The sequence below is a fragment of the Xenopus laevis genome, chromosome 6S, assembly GCF_017654675.1.
Source record: "Xenopus laevis strain J_2021 chromosome 6S, Xenopus_laevis_v10.1, whole genome shotgun sequence".
Classification (NCBI taxonomy): domain Eukaryota; kingdom Metazoa; phylum Chordata; class Amphibia; order Anura; family Pipidae; genus Xenopus; species Xenopus laevis.
Window position 1 is genome coordinate 109,425,054 of NC_054382.1, and position 20,577 is coordinate 109,445,630.

A 20,577-nucleotide genomic window follows, 5' to 3' on the forward strand; every position below is an offset into this window, starting at 1 on the left:
GTCTAATTCTGGGCAGTGTCATTCTGTGGCTACTAAAGCAAATAAAGTTCTGTCTTGCATAAAAAAGGGCATTAACTCAAGGGATGAAAACATAATTATGCCTCTTTATAGGTCCCTGGTGAGGCCTCATCTGGAGTATGCAGTGCAGTTTTGGACTCCAGTCCTTAAGAGGGATATAAATGAGCTGGAGAGAGTGCAGAGACTAAGTGCAACTAAACTGGTTAGAGGGACGGAAGACTTAAATTATGAGGGGAGACTGTCAAGGTTGGGGTTGTTTTCTCTGGAAAAAAGACGCTTGCGAGGGGACATGATTACACTTTACAAGTACATTAGAGGACATTATAGACAAATAGCAGGGGACCTTTTTACCCATAAAGTGGATCACCGTACCAGAGGCCTCCCCTTTAGACTAGAAGAAAAGAACTTTCATTTGAAGCAACGTAGTCAGGACAGTGAGGTTGTGGAATGCACTGCCGGGTGATGTTGTGATGGCTGATTCAGTTAATGACTATAAGAATGGCTTGGATGATTTTTTGGACAGACATAATATCAAAGGCTATTGTGATACTAAACTCTATAGTTAGTATATGGGTATATAGAATTTAATTAAAAGTAGGGATGGGTGTATGTATGGATGCTGGGTTTTCATTTGGAGGGGTTGACCTTGATGGACTTTGTCTTTTTTCAACCCAATTTAACTATGTAACTAACTATGTAAACAAATATTTACTGGACAGGTTTGAAAACTCCATCATTTGAGGACCGAATTGGCGCATTCATGAGATCGTTTACCAATGGATCAACCTTGGACCCCATTATGATCACATTGTAGGCCACATCAGATAACCATCTCCTCTTATGGCTATATCTGACATCATATGGCAACTTTAGCCAATAAATATGACCTGCTACCTACTGCCAACCCTGTGAGATCCTTAAAAAAACAGCAACTAACGTTATCCAAGGGCAGGTGTAAGTTGTGAAGGGAGGCAGACACGTGACCCACACCTGAATTTTAGTGCCCACACGCCACCCAATACCCACATTCTCTGAGGGCACCCAACCCACTGCAGGATATTACCACAGGCAACTGTTTCATCAGACTTTATGGAGGATATTTAACGGTGCCATAGTGAGTGCAAAAGCCCATGAATAAACAGTGAATATTTTCCCTATTAGACTAGAGTGATAGGGTATAGCTCCATGGCCCTTGCTCTGCAGCTAATCATTCCATTGTACCCCTATCTGTTTCTCAAGGGATTAACATAAATATTTGTCCGCTAATCAAGCTTTCCTTCATTCCCAGGCAGAACAATTATTTCTTAGCTGAGCCTGACAAATGAAACACAATTAACTTAGTGTTTTCTCAGCAGGGCTGAAGCTAGAGGTAAGGGGGGCAATAGCAGAACATGAAGTATCTAACCCTAACCTGAAGGTAACTAAATATAGATTCTGTGCTGCTACCCTCCATCATTCTACTTGATTCCTTTAGCCAACATAGACTGAAATGTCACATTGGACATCAATAATGTACATCTTTTACAATGACTAACCATATGCTATTGTGTAATAATGTAATAATAAAGCTCAGCGCTGTCTCTTCCAAAGGGAAAATAGAGTAAAAACATTGCAGAACGCTTAAAGGGGTGAAAATGTCAGCTGACCCTGGAAATTCCCATACAGGGGCTACAATTCCCAGTGCAATCTTTCTCAGCCATTGGCAAGTGACTGTTCCAGCTCTATAGAAATGTAACACTAAACTGGGTGACCCAGTCTTAGAATTCTATTGAAAATGTCACTTGCTTCCTTTCTTCCCCACAAAACTGGTGCGGTGCAGGAAGCAGGGAGACACAAAAACAACGGCACAAAACATGTAACTTTCTGCCAATTCCTTCTTCAAAATTTATAGTCTGCCACTACTTTATCACAGTGAGCTGTCCCCTTGTTTTCTCCTTTTACAGGCGTTTTTCCCAGTGGACAGTCCATGCCAGCTGTCTAGGCAGCAGGAACGTCCTTTTTTTCCCAAGCCCCGACCTGTGGGAAAATCTTCATTGGCCAGTAATTGATTCCACCCTGCCAGCTCCATTACTTTAGGTTACAGTCAAACTGCCAGCGGCCTGGAGACAGACAGTCACAGCCCTCCCTTACTGAACACTATTAAAGGGCACAGTTACTGGCAGCGCTGTAATACACTGTCCCCCTGGTTGATGTGTCAGCCCACCCTGCAATTAGCACTAATCTGAAAATTGCTTTGTGCTTTCAGGCCTATGCACCTGACAATTAATTGTTTGTGCCCCACTGAAATGCCTTGAATATGGAAAGGTTACTTATGACATGTTGTGCTTTTCATGGGGTGCGAGTGGGCAGAAATCAAGTCCAAAATACAGATATCGTTAAGCAAAAAGCACCTTTATCTAAAGCTTTTTTTTTGCTGATTAGGGGATCTATATTATGCCCCTTTTTACTATTGTCTTCAACTTCCATCCTCCTCTGTGAGCTGAAAATGCAAAGTTGGGGTCTATAAAATAAAGAGTACACACATAGAGGCTGCAGGGTCCTAGAAATATAGGGGACTGATGCTTAGTTTAAATAGGTGTGTGCAAACCAGTCCGTGGTTCATCCTACCAACGTTTATGGTTTGGGGCCCCTAGTTCTAGTTCCTAGACCTACCTACCCCATCTTTAGTCTGTATTTTGAAGTTAAAGCTGTTTGTATATAATGTATGAGTTTAACCCTGGCATCAAGAGAGTAATCCATGGTGTGTGTAATGGTATAATGTTTTGAGTATAGTCCTAACATCATAGAAAAGAACATCCCATGGCATGGATATATGTCTTTATAGCACTATGAACTCCAGGTGTTGGACTGGGACACCAGGGGCCCAACCAAAAACCTCAGACCAGGGGCCCATTTTCTGTACTATTATTCTTCCTCTCGTCATTCAACCTCTATTCTTCTAGTCTCTTTTGTTTACATACTGCAATCTATTATTCCATCTATTTAGCCTCTTTGTTCTCATATAAATAGGGAATGGCCATTAAATGGCCAAATGTTTAGCAGCATGAGGGCCCACTGATACTGGTATCCCAGTGAGCCAGTCCGGCCAGTCCGATACTGTGAACTCCTAATGGAATCTAGTCCTACTAATGTACTGTTGTGCCACCCCTGAGGTAAACACAGATCCCACAAGTATAGTTAATGGATGGATAATTGTTTTATGGATTATTTTACAGGTTATGTGGCCCACAACTGGGCCTGTCTTGCTTTGCAGTGGGGCTCACTAGCTAACTAACCTGCCAGAGTTAATGCCAATCAGATCTATTTAGAGCATTTCTCCTTGTGTTTGATAATATTGCTAGGAAGAATATAGTTTCCTAATAAAATGATAAAGTAATCATCCTTGTGCAATAAAATAACTATTATTCAGTGGTTTTAGAAATGGGAAGGGTTGGAGTTATAGCAAAGCTTCACAAAAAAATGTCAGTAGTCCCAAAAGTGTCCAAAATCCTCCAAAATATGGACTGCTCCTGTAAAACAAGCACAAGGCATTTATTAAGACTAAACTAAAAGCATTACTATGCCAATTTAATCCACTGTGGCTAACATATGTGCAGAGTAAAACCCTTTGTAGTTTGTTGTATCTAACTGCAAATAATATATAAGGTATATGTCCATAGTTTGGTTTTATGTAGAACATTGTCACAATCTGTATATAAATTAGTGCCGTGGTTGATGTGTTTTTAATGAAATCCCTCAAATCCGAAGACCATCTCCCCCGCACTGACCCTCTTAACCTTGTTTCTGACGGGGCACGGTAACCCCTTCCTTTTTCACAAGGGATGAAGATAATAAGGGGATATTATTAACCATACTCTCACCAAGCTGGAGCTTTTTTTTTTTTTTTTAGCAGAAACACTTGAAAGGAAGTCAAAAGCAAATTAAAGGGCAAGTTGTCTGATCTCTGGCTACTTCATCTGAAAGTTGAGCTCCCTCTTGACCTGTTCCCTTGGGAGAAAATTGATTTAGGGTCAGCTAAAATGTCTAAAGAGGACAGGCTGGGATTTTATCAGGGAAAAAGAGAATTGATGAATAGAAACATGCATTTGGATGTGTTTTTGGTTAATTAAACTGCCATGCCCAATTTAACCAACAGTGAGTGAGAAAGCAGCTTGTGTTTTTTTTTTCTGTAAAAACTGAACCAAAGTTTTCCATTTGCTTTCATAGCCTTGAGACATTGGAAAATTAAAACAACATTAGCAGATAATATAATGTAATATATTGACATGCCTGGTCTCACATCAAAAATATCAAGAATTCTCTTGATTGGTTTATTTTTCATAAAATACCGGATACCCAACTCCTGCATGGAAATTGAGTTGGTGCTTCAGATTTATTGTTATTCTGCTATTAGCCTGAAACTCAAGTTAAGCCCAATCTTGTTGTCTTTACAATACATACTGGATATTATTATTATCATTGACATGAATACCGTGTCATGGGGTTGGGGCCTTTTCTGTGTTGCAGGTAGCTGCCTATGATTGTCTACATGTGCATAATATTTCATCTCATTTCACTAAGCCCATAACAAAGGTTACAAAAATATGGAAACATGTCTATACCAGCCATTCATGTAATATATATGACATAAAAAATATGATCTTGAAATGTTAGGCACCCCAAGTGAATGTACTTACTTACTTTACACCCGAGGCCTGCTGACCTTATCAGCAGAAAACGACACCGGTTATTCCAGCGAGCACCACAGACCGTTCCTCTTCCGGCTTCTTCTTTCTTCTCGCGGCTGCGCATGCGCATTAGAACGAAAAGCCGAACATTAACGAAAAAACGACTATTTCGTTCTACTGTGCATGTGTCTGCTCTGGTATATTTGAAGAAAAGAAAAAGTCGTAAGAGGATCGCTCCACAGTGTTCACTGGTATAACCCTGGGCCGGTGCAGTTTCTGCTGATAGGAGCACCGGCCCAAGGTTTCAGGTAAGTAACTGCAATCACTTGGGGGTGCCTAACATTTGCCACCCCCAAGTGGGATACAATTTTCCTTCTCCTTTAAGGTGAACTTCCTGAAGTATTTAGGACAGAAAAAGTGTTTTGTAGACTGGAGCCCCCCCCCCAACCTACAGGCAGATTCACTAAGTGTCGAATTTGCGCTAGCGTCCGCTTCGCTCACATTGCAACCCCTTGCCAGGCGTAGATTAGCCAGGACAATGCTAATTCACTAAAATCTGAAGTTGCGGCCAGGGCGCCAAACACTGGCGAAATAGCGCTATGGTTACTGCGGCAAACGAAGTTGCGCTAGTGTTGGCTAATTTGCATACGGCAGGAAGTTCAATGGACGTATATGTTGCAGCAAATTACACAAGCCTGTGTATATGTGCCATATGTTAGGAAATGCAGGGGGGAAGCCGGGTACCCCAGAAAAAATTTGCGATCTTTTGCAGCCTATCACCCTGAAAAATGAAACGTCGTTTTTGAGGAACTCCTATCTACTCTGTTGCACTTCGCCTGGTCTGAGGTGGCGAAGGCAAGTCTAGCGCAAGAGATAATCCGCATCTTAGAGAATTTGCATAGTTACGTCCATTCGCCAGAGTGCAACATCGCCAGGCGTAAGGGGTCTCCTTCGCTAGCGAAGTAACGCCTGCGTCCGTTAGTAAATCGGCGAAGTAGCAAAATAGATGCAGCTTATTGGCAGAACAGCAAAGAATCTTTAATATTTATCAGTTTGCCAAAATACTATTCTGCATTCCGCTGCAACTCCCCATGGCAAGAAGTAGTTGGCCAACCAAAAGGATTTGATGTGTGTATGAGAGGCTACACATGGTATGAACGCCTTTCTACGGTTTCATTCATTCATGCAAAGAGCAGTAGATTGTGACTGTGAATAATAATATATAATAAGCAACAGATTTTTTAAATTATACCAATACCATATTACAAACACACTATGATGCATGAGCCCCAACTTTTCCTTTCAGTGTACAATGGTTGCACTCTAGTCTGTGCGTCCCTCCGATTACGTCATCAAGCAAGGAGTTTCATCATGTGGCGGAGGCGTTTTGATGCTGGCCATAATTTCTAGGCAGCCATGGGTTTATCATTCAGCTAAACAAACTCAACCCTCAACCTTTTAATGCTTAGATGGCTGAATTTATCATATATGTATAGTATATGATCCTTTGTGTCAAATAGCTCTGTTTTTCTTTTAAAGGGGTGGTTCACTTTTAAGTTTTAGCATGTTACAGAATGGCTAATTCTATGCAAATTGTCAATTCATTTTTTTTTTTTTATAGTTTTAGAATTATTTGCCTTCTTCTTTTGACTCTTTCCATCTTTCAAATGGGAGTCACTGACCCCATGTAAATAACAAATGCTCTGTAAGGCTACAAATGTATTGTTATTGCTACTTTTTATTACTCATCTTTCTATTCAGTCCTCTCCTATTCATATTCCAGTCTCTTCTTCAAATCAGTGTATGGTTGCTAGGGGAATTTGGACCCTAGCAACCAGATTGCTGAAATTACAAACTGAAGAGCTGCTGAATAAAAAGCTAAATAACTCAAAAACCACAAATAATAAAAAACGAAAACCAATTTCAAATTGTTTTAGAATATCACTCTCTACATCATACTAAATGTTAATTTCAAGGTGAACGACCCCTTAAATGGTAAGGCCATACCCAAAAATGGCAATCTGTAGATTCTGGCAAGTTCCAAAGAAGAAGGGGTCCAAATGAAAGGTAACACCCAGGGCCGGATTTACATAGTGAGCACCCCTAGGCCCACTGCCGTTCGCCACCCCGGTCCCCTCCCCTTTATTCGTGCAAATTTACATCATCGGGACTGGAGAAATGGGGATTGGCGCATGGGAATTTAAAAAAAATTGTATCTCTTGTTTTTGAACTAATGTGGGTGTGGTTGGGCAGCATGCCGCCCCCTAAAATTCTGCCACCTTAGGCCCGGGCCTAGGTGGCCTCTCCACAAATCCGGCCTGAACTTACAGCAAATGGGAAGAGGCCCAGGTGTACCACCCTGAGCCTTCAGCTCAGAGGAGGAGGAGGAGAAGGAGCTGATCTAACCGTATAGTTATTGAGCAGGAACTCAAAAGACCAAACTTCCCAACAGGTTAGTAAAAACAAGTTGATGTTTATGCTGTACCATCAAGTCAACCTTACGTTTTTTGTGGTCACCAACACTTAACCTTAATTTTAAGGCCCATGATTAAGTGTTGGTGAACATGAAATGCGTAAGGCTGCCTTGATGGTACAGCATAAGCATCAACTTGTTTTTACATGCCGGTTGGGAAGTTTGATCTTTTGAGTGCCTGCTCAACTACTATACAGTTAAATTCCAAAGGGGCTCTGTAAGATGCCACAGACAGTCACTATTTATTAGGCCTGGGTGGGATTTTTTAGGACTGTGCTGAATCTCCGTTCTGACATGGGTAGGGGCATGAATCCTAAATAAATACATTATAGATGAGTGAATCTCTCTCTAAACACAACACAGGGTGGAATTGATCTTGACCAGAACTGAACAGTAAAGACCTGACTGCATCTTCCGAAAGGCTTTGTATTCACCTGCGCGTTTGATGCCATTTAGGCCTTTCCTGAGAATCTCGCCTTTCACATGACACCAAGCATGAAAAGTGCAAGTGCCCATCCAGGTTTCAGCAACTTGGTGATTCCGCCACGGTATGTGCCCATTCAGCACAGCGCAGATCAGGTTCCCACAAGCTGACAAGATGTCCGAGTTTCCTGTAAATATGATCATCTGAGAAACCAGTCCCTGCATTCAGCCTGGTGCTATTGTTCCCCAATTTGAAAATGAAAGAGCCAAAGAATATAACTTCCCCAGGAAGGCTTTGGCACACCAAGTGCATACTTAGGGAACCACAAGCAGACTGTAGATAGTGGCACACCAAGCTAAATACACAATAAAAGACCTTGGTATTGACACCAAAAATACATTATACAGTAAGAAGCAGTGAGCAGATGCACTCCAAACATATTACAGGTATGGGATCCGTTATCTGGATACCCATTATCCAGAAAGTTCTGGATTATAGGCAAGCCATCTCCCACCGACTCCATATGAATAAAATAATTCACATTTTAACACATGATTTCCTTTTTTCCTCTATAATAATAAAAGTACCTTGTACTTGATCCCAGCTAACATAGGGTGTTGTGGAATTAAAGCGTTTGTACTGGCAGACTTATTGGTGCCAAAATGAGCCTTTTAGGTTTATTTAATGTTTAAATGATTTTAGTAACCAAAGTATGGTTGTTCAAATTATGGAAAGATTCCTTAGCCAGAAAACTGCAGGTTACAAACATTCTGAATAACAGGTCCCATACCTGTACAGGTATGGGACCCGTTATCCAGATACCCATTATCCAGAAAGCTCTGAATTATGGAAAGGGCATCTCCCATAGACTCCATTTGATTCAAATAATCACATTTTTTTTAAATGATTTTCTTTTTCTCTGTAATAATAAAACAGTAGCTTGTACTTGATCCCAACTAAGATATAACTAATCCTTATTGGAAGAAAATCCACCTATTAGGTTTATTTAATGTTTGCATGATTTTCTAGTAGCCTTGTGGAATGAAGATCCAAATTACGGAAAGATACATAATCCGAAAAACTTCAGGTCCCAAGGAAAGTCGTTTAGCACTTGGCGGTGCCAAATGTTAGGCAGACGCATGCACAGTCGAATGAAAAAGCCAAATTTTTAGTTAAAGTTCGGCTTTTCACTCTAATACGCAGCGGCAAGAAGACAGAAGAAGCCGGAAGAGAATCGCTCCGTGGTGATCGCTGGAATAACCCCAGGCTGGTGCAGTTTTCTGCTGATAGGATCGCCGGCCTGGGGCTTCAGGTAAGTAAATACATTCACTAGGGGGTGCCTAACGTTTGGCACCCCAAGTGGTTAATGAATTTCCTTCTCCTTTAAAGCTTTTGTACTGGCAGACACATTAGATAACCTTGATAAAGGGTTTGCCTAGAAGGGGTCACTGATATCTTTTAGCACAAATTTGATCCAGGAACTGCTCCGATTGCCACCTTCAGAGTCAGGAAGGACATTTTCGACCTCTGAGGCAAATGTGAGAGGCTTCAGATGGAGTTTTTGCCTTCCTTTGGATTAACGAACAGTCGTGTTTCATTAGACCAAAAAGGTTGAACCCAATGGCAGCGTGTCTTTTTCACCTTAAATTACTACTAAATGATTGAATAATGCTTGCTACAGCACGTGCCGGCCACTAGAACTACAGTAGCTAGGGTTGCCACCTTTTTTTGAAAATAATACCGGCCTTCCTATATATCTATCTTTTTTCCCTATTAATAACATTGGGATCAACCATCATTTTTACCAGCCAGGGGGCAACCCTAACATTAGCACAATTGCATTTCAGGTTCAGATTTTTTTTAAGCAGCCTTCCGACTACTTTTCCCTGCCATGACTTTATAATAAGTGTGGGAAGAGGGGACAAACCATTGCACTTCAGAGCTGTTGTGTTTCTCAGCACCATATGGAGGTAGCCCAGCCGATCATCTGCCTATTCATCCCTAACATAGGAGGAGGGCCCTGGGAGCCGGAGCAAGGGAGGCCTGGGAAGAGAAAAACAACAGCCTCGTCACAGCCATATAATTGCTCCTAGTCTGCCCGTCTGCACTGAGCACAGACCTGCAATTACCAATAATGTGATGTGGCATCTGAATGTTGGCTCCCGAGGAGCCTTCCGCTTCCACCATTTGCCTACGATAAATTATTAAAAGGCCGTCAGATGTTCAGATGAGAGTTGGTAATAAGGTGGTTCAGCGCTCGCCACATGTCTCATTTGATATGTGTTGACCAAGACCAGCTTTCCTGCCAGTCTATTCACATGTGTAGCAACAGCACCGGACTCTCCACTAATAGGTTTGCAATGAGCACATTAGCTGGATTAAAGGCCATTGCAAGGTGGTTATTAAACTGCATGCAAGGAAAGCAGGAAAAAAATGAACAAAGCCACACCGTGCTTCACTGACATGTAATAGCAGGTTTTCTTCAATAATTATACTGAATAAAGAACAGGCAGCCTTTCCCTTGGAGCGCAAATGCCAGGTCTGTGATATGGGACGCACTCTACGTGGCTCCAGCTGTCACTCACAGGCTCTGGCATTCTCTCTGTTAACTATTCTAATAGTCACAATATTCAAAATCGCCAGTCATAACAGCAATCGGGATCTCTAATGGCTGAGGATGCTGGGATTTGTAGTGTAGAAACAGCTGTTTTGGCTACTTGTTTGGAATAAATATAATGTAGACAACTGATTATATACCCCTTGTATTTTCTTGTAGCTATTGCGTTTACTTTTTTTTTTTTTTTTTATATTTTTCCTTAGTTAAGGGCTGGCCCTTAGGAATTTCCCAGGGGTCAGCCCTTCTACTAGATTCCTGCTGCAATTAAGGTATATCCAGAGCCAGCATTAGAGAACACCTTTGGAAGACATGAACCTCCAGCAGAACACGAAGATGCAAAGAAGTATTAATATACAACATAATAAATTTTTTTCCCCTTGTTCTCCAAACATGGTCTCTGTGAGTAGGACTTTGAGGAGGAATTCCCAATAGTGCCTCTTTCTGAAATCCGAGTAATAATAGTGTTAAAGCAAAACTATACCCCCCAAACAATGTAGGTCTCTTGACATTGCATAAAACAGCTCATATGTAAATCCCTGCTTCATATGTGTCCAGTATAGGTCAGGGCTGGCATAAAATTATAGTAATTACTATCGTTTCCAAAGCAGATGTATATTTTTATTGCGCAGAATAATGAAAGGCTATTTAAGTTCAGCTTATTACTAAATACTCAGTTGTAGGTTATAGATAAAGTATCTAGATTATAAAGTGCCCTATATCATTTACTGTGTTAAAAGTTAATGCAGATAGTAGGTCTGTTGTACTAGTTTCCATTTGTACAAAGAAAAGCTATTTAATAGCAGGTGTTCTCATAGTGTAATTTCCTTAGAGTATGAGATCTCACAGGCTCTTTCTAAAGACCAGGTGTTCCTATTATTCCTCACCCAAATGTGTCAGGTAGAGGCAAAATCTGGCTTCCCTCCGACCTCACCCTGATTTTAACCAATTACAGCCGGGACGCTGCCTCTCTAGCAACTCCAACTGCCATTCTCTTAGAAAACTCAGCATAAAGTCATTATATGGCACCCAACACTTCTTCAGTTTTACTGCACAGAAATGGCACACAATGACTGAGCAAGCCAACTCAAAGATAAATAAAATCCACAAGTAAAGCCCAAAACTACAGGCCCCTATTCACGGCTGATAAAAGCCGCCGACGGACTGAGTCAGCAGCTTATTGGCCCATGTGTGGGGCCATCAGATGGCCTTTCCCGATCGATATCTGGCCGAAAGTTGGCCAGATCTCGATCGGGCAGGTTAAAAAATCCTGACGGATCGCGGCGGCATATATATGTGTGTGTGCGATCCCACGATCCGACCTCCCGTATCGGATCCATTATGATCCGATCATTGGGCCCTAGGGCCCACAATCGGATCAGCCCGATATCACCCACTTCAACGTCGGCATATCAGGGAAGAGATTCGCCCGTTTGGCAACATCACCAAATGAGCGGATCTCTATGTCCACCTTAAGTAATGAAGTGACCAATGATTTGGCAAGTCTTGCCATTACCAGCAAAGGATTTAGAAAAAACAAACAACTAGCATTTCATAAAGAGACTTAAATTGTACCAAAAACTAGTAAGGAACTAGTAGGAACCACTACTAATGTTCATGGGTACCTGCATTTTGGTTTCCTGGGAACCTGAATTTTTATCAACCCAAATATACTGTAGTAGATCCCTGGTAGGGTTGCCACCTGTTCGGTTTTGACCCGAACAATTTGGTTTTTCTAAGGCCTGTTTGGGTCTCAAGTTTCTGCCTTGTGAAAACTGAACAATAATCTGGCCAATAAATGAATTATCAAGTGCAGTTAATTTCTTATTATTAGAGAAACAAAACAAAAACCAAATCAATCAAAATAAGAATTCATTTTTCTGGAGATTTCTGGATAACTGGTTTCTGTATAATAGATCCCATACCTGTAATTAAAGGATCGGGCTTACCCATCAGGCAGAATATAGATAAGAGATAGGGTTGCCATGTGGTTTTGAACTGGACATCAGAACTTTCTCTCCATTCCAAACTTTTTGTCTGGTTGCACCTAAGTGGTGAGATAACCCGCCCTGGCATCATAACGCCACCTACTTCATTGTGCCAGAGAATTTAGCCAGCAGGAAGTGGAACAGATGGGGGGCAACTAGAAGGGGTTTGGGTGAAATATCCAATAAATCAACCTGAAACACTACTTTTTAAGCACATTCAAGCTGTATTTAGAGTATCATTCACTAGAACATTCTTGTTTTTCACACAATATGTCTCCTTCAAAGGGATCCTGACCAAAGGTTGGGCCTTCAATGGAAATTTGAAAGGAAATAGTTCAGCACCTACTTCTGTAACTGAATATGAAAACGGCATTAAACCACCAGCCCCTTAAAATTAAAATATGGAAAATACATATACGTTGTCCTATGAGAATATCTAATGAATGTCCACAGCCACCAACACGGATCCCAACGATTGTGGAAATGTCATACAGACATAAGAGCTGGTCTTAAATCATTTATCTTTTCAGTTTTTTTTCTCTTTTGCTTTGGAAGTTAATGGGCAAAGCAGTACATATAAGAGCAGATTTATCAAGGGTCGAATAGCAAATTTGAATTTTCGACTTTCAAAATTCACACATTCAAATTTGAATCCCCCTATTCGAAATGTAAATTCGAATGTGAGATTTATCACACCTCGACCATGGAAACAGTCCTAATTTGAACATTCGCCAACCTAAAACCTGCCGAGTTCATGTACAAGTCAATGGAGGTCCGTTGAGCCATTTGGAGATGTTAATAGCCTTTCTGACCTTCAAGATTTTTTTTGGAAAAAAATTTGATCCGTACGAATGGCAAATGATTCCAATATGATTTGAAGTTACAAAAGAATATTAGATATTCACATTTTTTCTTAAATAACCTCCCAGTCCAATTGTGCGTATATTCAAATTTAAAAAAAATTCAGATGAATTCGGAATCCGACCTTTGATAAATAGGCCTCCAAGTGTTGAAAAGGAGGCAAAGCCTATTCAATTTGCCTGGAGGCCAGGCCTGATGGTCTCAATGAAGAAACGCAAACAAACAACAAATAATTCGCAATTTTCCCATATCACAAAAAAAAAACACACAAAAGTTTTGGTTTTTCCCTGTAAAATTATTTTTGCTCTCACTGCATGAAAATCACAAGCAATAGATGTGCAAGAGACAAAAACGTGAAGGAATTAAAAGCATTAGGCGTCTCATCTCCTCGTTTGTTTAACACCATTGTGATATTGTTTAACTACAGCTAGAGTCCACCACCCCCAGTGAATATAGAGCTGCCCACAAGGAAATGTCACAGTTCTCTGTTCATCTATATAGGAATTTACCAGCATATGTATCAAAGAGTGAGACTCCATATAACTAAAGAGAGAGCTGAGGAGTTTTCTCTCTGATGAACCATGATGAACACTATCCAGAGGCGTTCAGGTTCCCCTAGGGTCAGGGCTCTGCTAATGTAGCAGTATATGGACCTGTGATGGTGTCCCTGAGTGTAACCGACCCGGCCAGTACAAGTGTCCCGTACAGAAGAGCTGGTCCACGAGAACAAGGGCAGTAACCCAGGGCTAGGGTTGCCACCTTTATTAAAAAAAATTTACCGAACCAACGTGAATCTCATGTGCTTTCATGTCAGAAAGGATAAAGAATTGTCTTCCCTAGCGGACCTCTGCCCTGGCAAAGAGGAATTTTTCCTCTATAAATTAAAATATGCTCAACTCAAGCACTGGCTTCATTTACCAGAAAACAAACAGATAGTAACAGAACCCACATCCACTTTTGAGGACTATTGCCTAGCCAGACATCTCCCTACTCACCTCACCTCATTGCTTTATAAAATAACAGATCATCAGCTGGTAGGTAGCAGACCAAAATATACTGATAGATGGGAGCGAGAACTTAATACATTATTCACTGATGTCCAATGGGAAACGTGTTTCTTGCTCACACACAAATTTTCCATAGCCTGCAAGGTTCAAGAGACGAATTTCAAGGTGATCTCAAGATGGTATAGATGCCCTGATATCATACAAAAAATGCATCACACTGCGAATGCATTATGTTGGAGATGCAATGAAGCGACAGGGTCCATGTTACACATCTGGTGGGAATGTAAAATGTTGCAAACTTTCTGGGATGCAGTGTTTAAGGCAATAAATATAATATCGGATGTCCCTATAGCGAAAACCCCATCCATTGGCCTATTATCCATGATCCCGGGCACTCGGGCTAAGTATAAACATTCTTTACTGGGGTACTGCTTGGGGGCAGCTAGAACAGTGATACCCAGACACTGGAAATCCACAACACCTCCTACATTCAGCGAGTGGATTTCCGAAATGAGCCAGATAATGCGTATGGAGGAGCTATTATCATATATGCATGATAGACAAACATTATATGCCAAGACATGGGCAGCTTGGGTTATGTTCTTGGAATCAGATGCTATAAAAAATATCTAACCGGACAGGAGCAACCTTGTATTTGAATATAAACCATTGTATTACAGAAAGAGCGGTTTGTGGTATTTGGCCTAGCACTAGTTTTCTCTATTCACTTTTATAAACCCCCCCCCCTTTTTTTTATTTATTTTTATTCCCTTTTTCCCCTTTTGTATGCTGACGCGTGACCAGGGTATCTTCGCTAGATCTCTTCTACAACAGTCCACCCCCTTCCTCTCTATCATAGGGACTGAGTAGACCATTATCACTGCGCTATATAAGTATGAGTCCCAACTCGCTTCTGTCTCAGAGATGTCACTGACGATAGGCTATGTAGGAAAGGGGGATTGGAACTTTGTTAAAGTAATGTCAACCCTGAGTTCATGTATTAACACTGTTGGTTATCTCCTCTTTCCCCTTGTCCCTATTTTCTCTAACAGTTGACTGATCATAATATATGCATAACATGCTTTATTGTTATATATTGACTGTCGAGATGTTATTTTTGTATACGCTGTATCAACCAAAAATAAAGATTATATAAAAAAAAAAAAAAAAAAATTTACCGGCCAGTGGGGGGCGGGCACCAAAAGGGGGTGGGCCGTGATGCTAAAAAGGGGCGGAGCTACACGATGTGACGCAAAAGGGGTGGAGCAACATCGCACAGCGCTGGAAAAAAGTTAAGTTCTTTGCGATCTTTGCGAATTGGGGGCAGGCCAGGGGCTTTTTTTTTAAAGGGTATTACAAATTACCGGCAATTGCATTGCCGGTAAATTTGTAATATCGGCCCCGGCCTTGGCAGGTGTTTTACCGGCTAGGCAGGTAAAATACCGGCCGGGTGGCAACTCTACCCAGGGCCCATTTCCAGTATTGTGTTCTTCCAATTTCAAGGGCTTCTCCCCTTACTAGTAGGATTGTTTTTCTTTTCTCTCGCTCTCCTTTGTGCACCATGACAATGAAGTGCAAGGCAGCATAAAAACTTTATTCAGGGTTCAAGAGCCATTTTGGGGGAAAAGGAAAAAGAACATCACCTGCAATATCAAGTTCCACAAGGTCAGCCTACAAATCAGTTGGGCTAGGGCCACACATGGAGAATTTCCCACAGTGGTTAAACTGAGAGGGACATTGGCTGCAACATGTCCCAGCATTAAAGCAAGTGGCACCTGTCACTATTTCTCACTGGATCAGCCTCGGAGGCGCTGCTGATTATATATATATATATGAGTCTTCAGCTGTCATTGGGGACTGGGAGATCTAGTTTAACAGCTGAAGGGCAGCAGGTTGGACATCCCTAGTACAAGTTTATATGTAAGTTCAGCACTGTCATTAAACCATGCAGCTCTACATCTCCCATTCATTGTGGGCATCAACCTCAAATGCATCAAACGGCAAATCACAAATCCCCTGCTTCCCTCCGTTGTTCTTCCCCTGCCCATCCCATTATTCCAGCTGTTAATCTTCTTATTCTGCATACTATTTTTATATTCATTTTTATGGTTTATTGTGAAAACCAAATAAAATATTTCAAATTGCCATTATTCCAGCTGTCTATAGTAACTCACATTTTCCCTAAGTTTCACTCCGATATATATATATATATATATATATATATATATATAGATAGATAGATAGATAGATAGATAGATATACAGTGGTGTGAAAAACTATTTGCCCCCTTCCTGATTTCTTATTCTTTTGCATGTTTGTCACGCTTAAATGTTTCTGCTCATCAAAAACCGTTAACTATTAGTCAAAGATAACATAATTGAACACAAAATGCAGTTTTTAAATGAAGGTTTACGTTATTAATGGAGAAAAAAAACTCCAAATCTACATGGGCCTGTGTGAAAAAGTGATTGCCCCCCTTGTTAAAAAATAACTTAACTGTGGTTTATCACACCTGAGTTCAATTTCAAAGGTTATAAAGCCATTTCTAAAGCTTTGGGACTCCAGCGAACCACAGTGAGAGCCATTATCCACAAATGGCAAAAACATGTAACAGTGGTGAACCTTCCCAGGAGTGGCCGGCCGACCAAAATTACCCCAAGAGCGCAGAGACAACTCATCCGAGAGGCCACAAAAGACCCCAGGACAACATCTAAAGAACTGCAGGCCTCACTTGCCTCAATTAAGGTCAGTGTTCACGACTCCACCATAAGAAAGAGACTGGGCAAAAACGGCCTGCATGGCAGATTTCCAAGGCACAAACCACTTTTAAGCAAAAAGAACATTAAGGCTCGTCTCAATTTTGCTAAAAAAAACATCTCAATGATTGCCAAGACTTTTGGGAAAATACCTTGTGGACCGACGAGACAAAAGTTGAACTTTTTGGAAGGTGCGCGTCCCGTTACATCTGGCGTAAAAGTAACACAGCATTTCAGAAAAAGAACATCATACCAACAGTAAAATATGGTGGTGGTAGTGTGATGGTCTGGGGTTGTTTTGCTGCTTCAGGACCTGGAAGACTTGCTGTGATAGATGGAACCATGAATTCTACTGTCTACCAAAAAATCCTGAAGGAGAATGTCCGGCCATCTGTTCGTCAACTCAAGCTGAAGCGATCTTGCTGCAGCAGGACAATGACCCAAAACACACCAGCAAATCCACCTCTGAATGGCTGAAGAAAAACAAAATGAAGACTTTGGAGTGGCCTAGTCAAAGTCCTGACCTGAATCCTATTGAGATGTTGTGGCATGACCTTAAAAAGGCGGTTCATGCTAGAAAACCCTCAAATAAAGCTGAATTACAACAATTCTGCAAAGATGAGTGGGCCAAAATTCCTCCAGAGCGCTGTAAAAGACTCGTTGCAAGTTATCGCAAACGCTTGATTGCAGTTATTGCTGCTAAGGGTGGGCCAACCAGTTATTAGGTTCAGGGGGCAATTACTTTTTCACACAGGTTTGGATTTCTTTTCTCCCTAAATAATAAAAACCCTCATTTAAAAACTGCATTTTGTGTTTACTTGTGTTTACTTGTGTTATCTTTGACTAATAGTTAAATGTGTTTGATGATCAGAAACATTTAAGCGTGACAAACATGCAAAAGAATAAGAAATCAGGAAGGGGGCAAATAGTTTTTCACACCACTGTATATATATATATAGATAGATATATATATATATATATATATATATATATATATATTATATATATATATATATATATATATATATATATACACACACACACACACACACACACACACACACACACACACACACACACACAGACACACACGTGAATAAAGCTCAAAACCCTTATAATAGCTTTGATTTCCATAAACACAAATGCACTGGGAACACTGCACATTCTATTCCAAATCAAATCATGAAGAAAAGTTATCAAACGTGTGTTATTCCTTTAAAGAAAGTGAAGAAAATGGAATATTAAGCTGTTCCAAAAAATAGCAGTGTCTGCATTCATCTTTACAAACTCAAACATTCACTGTATAAACTGAAAAATGTTTCAAGATTTTGCTTTCCTTTGAATCACTGAACTAAAATGTTGCTCATTTACTGGTGTGTTTGGGGTCGTTGTCTTGTTGTTGACCCATTTCAAGGGCATTTCCTCTTTGGCATAGGCAACATGACCTCTTCAAGTATTTTGATGAAACTGATCCATGATCCCTGGTATGAGATAAATTGGCCCAACACCATAGTATGAGAAACATCCCCATATCATGATACTTGTGCCACCATGTTTCACACTGTACTGTGATTTGAATTCAGTGTTTGGGGTCGTCTGACAAACCGTCTGTGGCCCCTAGACCCAAAAAGAACAATCTTGTTTTCATCAGTCCACAAAATGTTGCACCATTTCTCTTTAGGCCAGTCACTGTAAATTGTAAGCTCTTCAGCGCGTCTTTTTTTCAACAATGGGACTTTGCGGGAGCTTCTAGCCAATAGCTTGGCTTCACATAGGCGTCTTCTAATTGTAACAGTATCACAGATAACTTTACTCCTTCTTTGATCTTCTGCAGCCCCTAGACCCAGAAAGAACAATCTTGTTTTCATCAGTCCACAAAATGTTGCACCATTTCTCTTTAGACCAGTCATTGTGTTCTTTGGCAAACTGTAAGCTCTTCAGCACACGTTTTTTTTTTTTCAACAATGGGACTTTGCGGGGGCTTCTTGCCGATAGCTTGGCTTCACATAGGCGTCTTCTAATTGTATATATTGATAGAAAATCAGATGGCACACACAAAAGCATTTGTGCTAAATAGTTGTAGTTTTATTGAGATCCCCACAACGTTTCGTAGGCACAGCCTCCTTTCTCAAGTGCTCTCCTAATTGTAACAGTATCACAGGTAACTTTACTCCTTCTTTGATCTTCCTGGAGCTGATCATTGGCTGAATCTTTGCATTTTGGCAATTCTTCTATCCATTCAAATGGTCGTTTTTCCATTTTCTTCCATGTTTTGGTAGCCGTTTTAAAGCATTTGAGATCATTTTAGCTGAGCAGCCAATCATTTAGGTGCACTTATTTATATGTTTTCCCCTCTCCAATCAATTTTTTTAATCAAAGTACGCTGTTCTTCTGAACAATGTCTGGAACAACCCATTTTACTCCGATTTTCAGAGAGAAATGCACTATAACCAGCATGCACAACATTTACTGCCTTCCTACCTTAAATAAGGGCCATAATGGACACCGCTTTTTTTTACAGAATGAATGACCTCACTAATTGAAAGCCACACTGGTATTATTTGGAAAAAGACTCAATTAATGATTCAATGACACAAAATCAGCAGCATGTCATGACTGTTGGGTCTGTTGGATTTCTATTACTCTACTACACCTTCTAGTAAATTATTTGCCAAGTAGAAATAGAATTTCTACCAAAAACAGTGATGTTGGACTGCTATTATTTTGAACACATCTGTACATATTAATACCAAGATATGGAGAGAACAAGATATGCACCCAAAATATATATATATTATGGGAATTATACGCTTTGTGTATTAATATTGTGTTTCCTTTAGTAAAACAATAGTTAGCAGCTTGTAGTTGTGTTAGAGTAAAGGCATCGTGGCTTTATTAGTGAAAGGCAAGTCTAATTTGCCCAATTAAATCAAATGACAGGCAATATGACATGTGCCTAAAAGGGAACTTCTCTGCTTCGCATTTTATCAACATTTCTCATGACTAGCGCGGCCTTTCTATAACTAACAGCTGAGCAGTGCACTTTCCCATGCCGTCAGGGGTGAGGAGGTTAGAGCTTAAGTATTGTGCCAGTTGGTTTTCACACAAGATTCTTGCACACTGCAGCTCAGCTGAAAGAATCCAGCTTGTTCTAAAAGGGCCCCCCCTCCTCGGCTCCCACCACCTCTTTAATAAATTCAACACCCACCTCTTCAGTAGGCATCTCAGTTTAACCCGACACTGATCTAGACAAGTTTCAACACTAATTGGTGTAGGGGGGCATTTCTTCCCCCCTCTATTTTCCAAAGCTGCCGAGCCGGGAAATGAAAGTTCGGCTTGTGCTGCCGCACTGATTACTCCAAACTCTGCTGCCCAAGGTCTGGAGGACAAGGCGGAGCAATAGAAAACACAACCTGCTTTCTGGCCCCTCTTTTGTGCCAAAGGGGAGAGAAGTGGTTAAAGTGAAGCACCTATTTGTTTTCTAGACACTCGTGAGCACAGACTTTAGGCAGTAATCACAGTGGGTAACTAGAGCATGCCATTGCAGACACTTATTTTGTAGCACAGCTGCCATTTTATCAGCCAACTGCCGCCTGGTTGCTATGTTACCTTTATGCAAATGCCTCTATGCAGAAGGCCCATTTTGCAGTAGGATAGTCACTGTCCTGATTACTGGGCCAAACTAAAGATCACACTAAACATATGCTATTTGGCTGCATTATTAAGTGTTTTTTAGCATTTTGGATCAAATAAATGAAATATGTTAAAT